Source organism: Wyeomyia smithii, chromosome 1 (genome assembly GCF_029784165.1).
Source record: "Wyeomyia smithii strain HCP4-BCI-WySm-NY-G18 chromosome 1, ASM2978416v1, whole genome shotgun sequence".
Classification (NCBI taxonomy): Eukaryota; Metazoa; Arthropoda; class Insecta; order Diptera; family Culicidae; genus Wyeomyia; species Wyeomyia smithii.
The window spans coordinates 91,584,326-91,592,596 of NC_073694.1; the positions used below are offsets into that span (position 1 = coordinate 91,584,326).

General features: G+C 43.4%; 1 long non-coding RNA gene across 1 annotated transcript; it reads left to right on the forward strand.

Moving 5' to 3' along the window:
• Window positions 1-1,057: 1,057 nt before the first annotated feature.
• LOC129718077 (uncharacterized) lies at window positions 1,058-7,882 on the forward strand. Its single transcript, XR_008726802.1, has 3 exons — window positions 1,058-1,582; window positions 1,794-1,976; window positions 2,035-7,882. It is a non-coding gene; the product is annotated as an uncharacterized LOC129718077 (long non-coding RNA).
• Window positions 7,883-8,271: the final 389 nt, after the last annotated feature.

Sequence of the window (8,271 nt, forward strand, 5' to 3'; positions counted from 1 at the left end):
AAGTTTGCCATCTAGCGTTTTAACAATGTTTTTTTTTCGGAAACACTGGTCTACACCGATGACCATTTCCGACGCCGCTTTCGAATTCATCTTACGTTGTTTTCGAAGATTCAAACAGCTGTAGATGCGAAAAATGGTTTTTTATTCAACAACCGGACGCAACGGGAAACTGAGACTAACATGCCTTCGAAAGAGTCAGCAGCAATAGTCGGTAATACTCCCGAGCAATTCGCTCAAACCTTCCAGGCTTATTGAAATAATGACATGGTTGACCAATCTAGTGAGGACTTGAGCTTATTCCTTCGTGTAGATTAGAGTGCCAACCAAAATGGTCATCTAGAATTTCAAAATAAAAAACTATAAATGTTTACCCGCCCGAAAAAACACCCAGTGTAAAATTTCAGCTCAATCGAAATTAAAATAGACTGGTTCACGCCGATACTTGCGTCCTACGACGTGTTTAACCAAGGCAAAGCGTTTCGTCTTTCGGGGCCGACCAATTATGTTCGAAACACTCATTATTTCCATAATATTTTTACGAACATTCACTATCGAGCACAACAAAACATACAACAGTTTGACATTATTCATCAAATAGCAACGATGCGGCACGTTGCTATCGCGTTGCCAAATTTAATAACTCGCTACTACCCGAGGTGGGGATTGCTATTTCCCAAACCAACATAGCAACGACCGGTGCGGTTGCCGCGTTATGGTGGGAGTTGCCAAACTAGCTTTAGAAACTTCAATTTAGCCACCGGTGGGCTTGCTCTAAGGAATTCAATTTTATAACCCTGGTGGTTAAAATCTGAAACCCCAGAATTATGCAAGACTCCGAATACACAACATTCGGTTCCGATGACGCGCATTCATACATATCCACATTCGGCCGCACCGTACATACATTCCATTGCCTTACCACAAACGATCAGTTTCTAATCCGAATCCATCTTATCGTTTCTGGCAGCACGGCATTGTTTGGAGACGTCAACCGGCGATGACGTCATTTATATGTGGAATGATCAATGAATGATGTTTTATGTAAACAAACCGGAATGGAAACTCGACGTTCACATTCCGGTTTTCGCGATTTTTAGGTCTTCGCGACGGTTTCTCGCGGTGAAAATACGTTGCGCGTGCGTGTTCATCCCCATAGAAGAGGGGAAAAGTGTTTTGTGCAAAGAAGAAACGCCCAAACAAGGCAAAGGTTTTTGGATCAGAAAGCAAAACTTCAGCGGAACGATTTATTACTCCGCCACTAGTGCGAAGCACGCAAAACGTTAACGTAGGTAATGAAGGTTTTCAATGAAGAACCTTCTAACAGCAGTGTAAGTCTCCCTTTTTGCTATTCATTAGAAGAAGGTAGAGCAACGCATAAATGGACCGACAGTCCAAAGGTAATCCGGCGGTCGCCCTTGGAAAGTTCCCAAATGAACACTCCGTTCAAAAGCAGGCCTCCGGTACAAAATTGTAGCAGTTTATGCTAGTTTAAGAAGATTTGCTGGCCAAATACCAAGATTTTTCCCGGTAGGATCAACCAGCTCGTAAGACGAAGACCCCTTTTTGGCGAGAACTTTCGCCGGTAAGTATTTTGGTCCAATTTTAGCGTTATAAGGTTCGAGAGCGTTCGACAGCTTCATGTTTCGTCGGTGAACAATTTGACCGACGGCGAATGGCTTCGCAAGTTGGCGATGTCACCCGTTGTATTGCTGTCGAGCACCCTCGGAAGCCTTACTGAGATTTTTAACCACAATACCCCGAATTGTTTTTAATTGGTCCTGTCTTGATTTTAGATCATCTTCCCCGGAAATCCTGGAGTAGTCATCCCCTGATGCCGTTTCGCAACCATGGACGACGAAATGAGGACTAAACCCGGTAGAAGAATGAACCGTAGTATTTAGGATGCGCTCCACATCAGAGATGCGGGCATACGCGCGTATTGCCGTATTTATAGAACGATTCGTTCGTTCTACCGGGTTAGCCTGCGAATGATATCTCGAATTCAGCCAATGTGTAACATTTGTTTCTTTTAAGAATCGGCTGAATTCTCTGAAGATGAACGTCGAACCCTTATCGCTCAACAGGATTTCCGGACTTCCATGGCGGTTGAAACATTGTTCGCGAAGTGTCGCACAAAGTGAGGCGCTGCAAATTTTGTGAACGGGGGTCAACATTACGTACTTGCTGAAGACGTCGAGGACGACTAGCAAGTTTTGATTGCCCCGTTTGCTTCGAGGAAGTGGGCCTATGTAGTCTATGTCTATGTAATAGCTTTTATGAACCTCGTGAATCGTTTTATCATATCCCACATAAAGTAATTAATCGTGAGTACGCTGCACGATATCTTCTCGACACTCGGGGGTTGGGACCAATTTCCAACTAAACCGAGAGTCGAATGGTACACTTTTCGAGGCCACGTATTTGAAAAGTTTACCATCTTCAACTTTAAAGTCAGGGTAATCATCAGGATTATCTGAAACTTCAGACCTCATGGAATAATACCAGTCTGAAGTGGACAATGCCGAAATGGTTACTACAGCCCGGGATAAGGCATCCGGAACGACATTGTCCTTACCTTTCCGGTGCTCAATGGACATGTCGTAGAGTTGCAGTTCCAAACTCCACCGACTAAGGCGCGAACTGGTTTTCCATTTGGTCTTCAGTATCCAGGTAATGGCTGATGAATCAGTGACAAGTCGAAAATGATAACCTTCCAAGTAACCTCGGCAGTGTTGAACCGCCATAATCACCGCCAGACCTTCCTTTTCGGTAGCGTTGTAATTCCGCTGGGGAGTGGTTAGCTTATGTGAAAAATAAGCTACCACTTTTTCCTCCTCTGGATATTGTTGCACCAGAACAGCCGTGACAGCAGTGTCACTGGCATCTGTCTGCAGAATAAATTCCTTCGAAAAATCTGGCGGGGCAAGCACTGGAGGAGTGACTAAAAGTTCCTTTATCTTCAGGAACGCGAGTTCTGTTTCGGAGTTCCAGCCAATATTCTTGGCCTTTGTTTTCAAGAGGTCGGTCAAAGGTGCGGTTACCTCACTAAACCGGCCAATGAAACGCCGGTAGTAATCGCATATTCCAAGGAATCGGCGCAGTTTAGTAACCGTCACCGGCTGCTCGTAATCGAGTATCAGCTGAATTTTGTCAGGATTGACCTTTAGACCTTCCTGATTCAACAAATAGCCAAGAAATTTTAACTCTGGAACCCCAAAACGGGATTTAGCCTGTTTTATCGTTAGATCGGCTTTGGCTAGACATTTGGCCACCTCTTTGAGCAATTGTAGGTGATGCTCGAACGTTTCGCTTACCACGATGCTATCATCGAGGTAAACGAAGACGCACGGTTCCAGTTTTCCTCGTCCTAACACCTGATCCATCAGACGTGCCAAAGTGGCAGGGCTGTTAACGAGACCGAAGGGTAGACGAGTAAATTGGAACATACCTCTGCCGGGCACGCTGAAAGCAGTAAACTTACGACTGCCCTTAGCCAAAGGAACCTGGAGAAAAGCCTCCTTTAAGTCTATAGTAGACAGGTACTTGGCTTTAGGCAGGCTTCCTAAAATTCGCCCGGGATGAGGCAGAGGGTATGCAACACGTACTGTTCGCTCATTAAGAGGTCGGGCATCTAGACAAAGCCGAATAGAGACGTCTGGTTTGGTCACAGCGACAATATTCAAAGACCAATCGGAATCTGACGCTTCAATAATACCCATAAAACGCCAACGGTCGTCTTCTTCCCAGACTTTAGACAGTTTCCTTGGGCTCATTTTATAAGGATATCGGCAAACAGGCGCGGCACTTTGGAATTCTTCCTTCATTACGATCCTGTGCTCTGTTAGCGAGGTCGTATTTAATTTGCCGGGCACTACCGCCTGGAAACAGATCGTAACCTGTTCGATACAGGCAATCTGCTCCGGAGTAAGTGTAGACTTATTCGGAGCATCATTCTCTACTTCTTCGTCCCGTTCCGAACCTGAGTTCAACAGAGCACAAGTTTGCAACTCGGGTGTTATTCCAAAGGCGCGCCAAAAGTCCATACCGAGTATTAAAGAAACTGTTAATTGTTCCACTACAAGGGTGCAAATATCCTTTGTCTTGTTTTGGAAAGTGTACGGAAGATATATTTGCCCAAGGATCGGTAAGGTCTGTCCATTTGCCGAACGAAGTTCAACTGGCCTTTCCAAACCTTTCAATGGACTTTTGGAAAACTTTCGATACAACTTTTTGGTAATAATGGTTGCATTACTACCACTGTCGAGCAAAGCCTTGAAGGAATGGCCATATATTGCGACAAAAGCGAAAGGACGATTATCGGACGGATCATCGAGGGTGATGGTTTCAACAAACAACGGATCACGATAATCCTCATCATGAGCTGGTCGAAAACTGTTGTAAATTTGGGGGTCTAATATCAGGCTTTCTATGAGGCGCACATCCTTACACAACAGCGACTTTAGTTGGTACGAACCCCGTTTTTTAAGCAGTAGGGACAGCGAGAGACATCGAAACCCTTGAATCCACACAAAATACAGAAGACTCGTCTAGGATGTCTGCACACCTCATGCTCGTGTCCAGTACCACCGCAGTTGCAACAGACTCCGAGACTAGGAGGTCGATGCTGTCCCACCAGATAGTCGAGACAAATCATCGGCTTTTGTTTGGATTCCGGTTTAGAATTTCTCTCGACAAGATTCTTTTCCGTCTGAACACCTGGCTTTTTCTTCGTGTTTTCAGTCGGCGTTTTGGAAGCAAAATTATCCTTTTGGGAAATTTTGCACCAAAATGTTTTGGTTTCAACGTGGCTGCTATTCGAACTACCTCCCTTTCTGTTTGGTTGGTCCTTTTTCGAGGTGTTAATTGGTGGATTTACCGAATAAGCAGCGACTTCCTTTTGAGAACCGAACACTTTTCGGTAAATCGGTGTTTTGTACGCATCAATCGATTTACCTAAAGTCATCAATTCTGCAAGCGTACTCACTGGCTTTGAAATTAAAACTTGCTTATAGTCCGGCCTGAGGTTCCGCTTGAGCACGTCGAGTTTTTCACTCGATGTCATGGGAACCTTCATAGCAAGGAATATTTTTTCCATTTTCCGGAAATAGTCCAGGAACCGCTCGTTTCGCATCTGCAGGCGCTGGGAAACCGGTGATTTGAGAGCGGCGTCAGGTTCCGGATGAACGAAATTTGCCTTAAGCTCACAAACCAAATGGTTCCAGTTGAAGAGCCTGTTCTGCGATCTCATAGCCCGATACCAAGTAAGAGCATTGTCAGTGAGTAGGTGCATTGCAGAATTGAACAGCTCCTCTTCTGAAATTTGCTCTCACTGAGCATAATTTTCAACGGAGTCCAGAAATTCATTCAGTCCTAGCCCATCAGCTGTCCCAGCGTATTTCTCGATTTTCCAATCGGAAACACGCTGAGGTCGACGATTGTAATGGTAGCCCGAGCAGAATGGTATTTCTTTACCCGTATGGTTTGGAAAAGGAAAACGCCCACCAGTCGGGCTTGACCTATCATTCACATGGTGTTGTGGGGCCTGCGACTGAATAACTGCTAAAGCTGGTTTCGTGTTCTCAATTGGAAGCGACGGACATCGATATTTTAGAAAATCTATAGGTAACCTTTCCATCACGGTTTGGTTCAATGTGGGCGCCAGTGGTGGATCAGGTACTTCAGGTTCCTCTGGCTCATCGATTTCGTCCGTCTCACGTCTTTCGTCCTGATCGGTCTGCAGATCAATCTCGGGAACGCCAGCTGGTTTAGAATGTACCAGCGCCCGAAGTTCACTGACGGATTCACGAAGTGAGACAACTTCTTGATCCGTCTTTCTTAAAACTGAAGCAATCGTGTTTAGTGAAGCAATCCCGCCCATTAGCGCCTGAGTAGCTTCCAAAAGACTATCTGACCTCTCAGCCGCTAGAGCTCTATCCTTTTGGGATTGCTGACGTAAAAGTCGAATCTCGTCCCTTAGCTAGCTCAAGGCAGACCCAACATCTTCTCCTACGAGCGGACCAGATTCTACACTTTGCGGGGAAATGGGTGCCGTTTGTGTTGGTGGCACGATCGTGCCCAACAAATCTCCCAAACCTGCTCCACCTTCCCCAGTATTTTCAATTGGAGGAAGCACTGCCGACAAATCAAAATGTTCTTGATATGTAGCAGCAACTTCCGCCAACAAACCCAAAATTTCCTGGTTGACCTCCCCTGCTGTGTATTTGTGGATTATCTGGAGTCTAGACCCCAGATGGAGTAACCTTGTTCGGTAGGCCTCCTTGTTTGGGCATCTATAACGGAGATCCTCCCTAATGGAACTCAACTTCCCAAGGCAGATCTCCATTTCTTCCGCAGCATCCCCATGAAACACGCGCAAGTGTTCCACCGGAGACGACCGTTCTTCGGCCAACAATCCCCATAAACGACGCTGCCGCTGAACCCCAGATGGATCCGAATCAGCCGAGACGACAACATTCTCCGAGCTCAACTCAAAATCTAGCTCGTCGAAATGCAAATGGTCAACCCGCATCAACCAATAATCTCTGTTGAGCTCTTCAACCATCATTGCCATTTTCTAAATGTTCTTGGAAAATAACTCAAAAGCACAAAGCATTAAGTCACATACTTAGACAAACGTAACACTGACGATTTTTTTTGGTACTCTTTGGTACATCACCCGGTACTAACACCAGAATGAACTGCTCGACGAAAATGAACGAAATGAATTTTCTTCATAGCGGCTCTACTCGAGCCCTCAACAAAATCCCTTACGAAACTGTCAAAAAGTTGTTTACAAAATCAATGCTGCATTTTTCGAGTGGGAACGAGACAAATGCAGGGCTGCGCAGGTACACAACCTCCATAAACTTCTCAAACAGAGGTTTTTTTTACAGGGGTTGGTACTTTCGAGTAGTTCATTTTGTGCCAACTTTTCTGGAAGATTTCTTCCTGAGTGTTACGTATGTCTTATGTATGTGATTAAGTATTGACACGGCATGAAACTTTGTATTTATTTCGCCCACTAACGATTCCTTTTTATTTTAGGAATCTGAGCGGAGTTGAAAAATGTTTCGAATCGGATCGGAATATTTTATGGTTGGCAACCACCTTGACTGGAAAAGACTCAAGCTTTCCACAACTCGTCTGGTAGTTCCACCAAAACCAACGCAAAATCACCGATTCAGAAAACAAAAATAAAAAAATCCGGAGTACTTCGTGATACGGGCGAATCTATCAAACTTTAAACAAATAGAGATTTTACCGAGAACGTATGAAGTGAGCTACTATCTACCTTCAAACTTCGAAAAAATAATGTATCTTTTTTCTAACTATTAAGAAGTACGATGTTTGTTAAGGGCGAAATCTACTTTATATCAAAACGAAATAGAATGAGGAATACGCCCACACTAGGGCGCCAATCATCGTATGGAAAAAAAATGACCAGAAAATTTCAAAAAAAACCCTATGTTCACCTGCTCGAAAAAACACCCTGTGCAAAATTTCAGCTCAATCGGACTTAAAATGGGGTGGCGCAAAGCGATTGAAGTTTGGCTTTTTTGAAAACTGAAAACTCACCCAAGGGGGGGGGGGGTACGTGAAATTTCGGTTTTCGAAAATTTTTTTTTTGATGCCAAATGACTTAAAAACGCATGAAACGTCGAGAATTGGTGTCATCTGAAAAAACTTTTTTTTGCAAAAATTTACTCTCTGGGACTTAGTCGTTTTTTCAATTGTGGAAGGCGGAGTTCAAAATGTTTAGAATTTATCTTTTGAAATTGATCACTAGTCTTTCGAAATAGCTTGTATAATGATATACACTATAACTAGCGTCGAATACATTATGTTTCATTAGGGTGGTTCATTTATTCGACATAGGGTGGTTCATAAAATTGTGTAAAAATGAGTATAAAAAGAAAAAATCACTTTTCACTGAATACCAATAGAAAAATTCCTGAAAATATAATATTTGTTATATCTTTGTCGTTAGGTTGGCAATGTTGAATTGGAAAAATTATAAGTAAAATGGCAAAATATTACAAAACAAATTTACAAAATGTACTACTCTGTGCAAAAAAAAATATCTCAACCAAAATTAAGATTATGTCTCGTGGAAAATGTTGAATGCTTTCATGTCATTTGCAAAATCACACACGGGAGGTACATGGAGTTTTAATATTTGAAAAATGTTTTCGATTCCAAGTGTCTTAAACTTTTAAATGAAACGGTGGAAACTGATGGAATATGTTATATTACTTTGTTTGAAAAATCTAC